The following is a 2,601-nucleotide window of genomic DNA, read 5'->3' as shown; positions in this document are numbered from 1 at the left end:
TAGCTTGCTTCAAGCCGACAATCTCCGTGGGATCGACCCTTACTCACGTAAGATTTATTACTTGGACGACCCAGTACACTTGCTGGTTAGTTGTGCGGAATTGTGACAAAGTGTGATTCACGTTTAAGAGCTCCAAGTCCTTTGGCGCCATTGTTGATGATCATAATTTCGTGCACCAGTATTTCTATCTTATTTTATATTTTAATTATGTTTTAAATATCAAAATCCCATAACCATTTGAATCTGCCTGACTGAGATTTACAAGATGACCATAGCTTGCTTCAAGCCGACAATCTCCGTGGGATCGACCCTTACTCACGTAAGGTTTATTACTTGGACGACCCAGTGCACTTGCTGGTTAGTTGTTCGGAGTTGTGAAAAATAATTGAGATTATGAATGTGCGTACCAAGTTTTTGGTGCCGTTGCTGGGGAATGAACAATCACGATTTCGTGCACCAAGTTTTTGGCGCCGTTGCCGGGGATTGTTCGAGTTTGGGCAACGGACGGTTCATCTTGTTGCTCAGATTAGGTAATTTTATTTTTATTTTTAAGTTTTTATTTTTTAAAGCTTTTATTTTCAAAAAAAAATTTCAAAAAAAAAGAGAGAAATTTTATTTTGTTCTTCAGAATTTTTTAAGAATGAATTCTAGAGTTTCATGATGATTTGTTGAAGTCTGGCTGGCTGTGAAGCCATGTCTAATTCTTTTGGACCGAGGTTTCAACTTATCATCACAAGAGCCCTTCGACTCCCATCTGATCAGCTGTTGTATGCCTGATTTGTATGCTGAAGCTTGGCTGGCCATTGGCCATGTCTAGTGTTTTGGACCGGAGCTTTCACTGAAAGCTTGGCTGGCTAGTAAGCCATGTCTAATTCCTGGACCGGAGCTTTAAACTAACATTGCATGATTCCTGGAATTATTATTAAAAATTTTGGAATCCTTATTTTCTTTTTCAAAATTAATTTTCAAAAAATCAAAAAAATTTTTTTTAATAAAATCATAAAACCAAAAATAATTGTGTTTCTTGTTTGAGTCTAGAGTCAAATTGTAAGTTTGGTGTCAATTGCATCTTTTTAACTTTTCTTTAAATTTTCAAAAACTCATGCATGATGTTCTTTATAATCTTCAAGTTGTTCTTGATGATTTTCCTTATTTGATTTTTGCATTTTCTTGTTTTGTGTCTTTTCTTGTTTTTCATATGCATTTTTAATTTGTTAGTGTCTAAACATTGAAAATTTCTAAGTTTGGTGTGTTTCATGTTTCTCTTTTCTTAAAAATTTTCAAAAATAAAGTTCTTGGTGTTCATCTTGACATTCAAAGTGTTCTTGGTGTTCATCTTGACATTCAAAGTGTTCTTGCATGCATCGTGTGTTTTGATTCATAATTTTCATGTTTGGAGTCTTTTTGTTGTTTTTCTCTTTCTTCATTAAAATTTCAAAAATTAAAAAAATATCTTTCCCTTATTTCACTCATAATTTTCGAAAATTTGGTTTGATTTAGTCAAAAGTTTTAAAAATCTAGTTGTTTCTTATGAGTCAAGTCAAATTTTCAATTTAAAAATCCTATCTTTTCAAAACTTTTTCAAAAATAAGATCTTTTTTCATCTTTCTTTTATGATTTTCGAAAATTTTAAAAATGATTTTCAAAATCTTTTTCTTAATTTCATTTCATAATTTCAAAATCTTTACTAACAATTAATGTGATTGATTCAAAAATTTTAAAGTTTGTTACTTGCCTATTAAGAAAGGTTCAATCTTTAAATTTTAGAATCATATCTTTTAGTTTCTTGTTAGTCAAGTAATCAACTTTAATTTTCAAAATCAAATTTTTTTAAATTTCTTTTTCAAATCTTTTTCAAAATGATTTTCAATAATATCTTTTCCAAAATCAATTTCAAAATCTTTTCTAACTTCTTATCTTTTCAAAATTGATTTTCAAATCTTTTTTCAATTAACTACTTGACTTTTTGTTTGTTTTACTATTTCTTATCTTTTTCAAAACCACCTAACTAATTTTCTCTCTCTAATTTTTGAAAACTCCTCCCTTCTTTTTCAAAACTCCTTTTTAATTAACTAATTATTTTAAATTTTAATTTTAATTTTATTTCTTCTCTTAAAATTCGAATACTAACTAATATTTAAAATAAAAACAAAAATATTTTTATTTTATTTTATTTAATTTTCAAATTCTCCCCCCTCTCATCTCTTTCTATTTATTTATTTATCTACTAACACTTCTCTTCTACTCAAAATTTGAACCCCCTCTTCCTCTCTGTGTTCGAATTTTTCTCTTCTCCTTCTTCTATTCTTCTCTTCTTCTACTCACATAAAGGAATCTCTATACTGTGACATAGAGGATTCCTCTTCTTTTCTGTTCTCTTCTTTTTCATATGAGCAGGAACATGGATAAAGACATTCTTATTGAAGCTGATCCTGAACCTGAAAGGACTCTTAAAAGGAAACTAAGAGAAGCTAAAGCACAACCATCTGGAGAGAACCTGACAGAAATTTTGGAAAAAGAAGGAGACATGGCCGAACCAAATAACAATGTCAACAATGCAAGGAAGGTGCTTGGTGACTTCATTGCACCCTCTGCTGACTT

Source organism: Arachis ipaensis, chromosome B01 (assembly GCF_000816755.2).
Source record: "Arachis ipaensis cultivar K30076 chromosome B01, Araip1.1, whole genome shotgun sequence".
Lineage (NCBI taxonomy): Eukaryota > Viridiplantae > Streptophyta > Magnoliopsida > Fabales > Fabaceae > Arachis > Arachis ipaensis.
The sequence above is the reverse complement of the archived record's forward strand: the minus strand, read 5'-3'. Positions refer to the sequence as shown.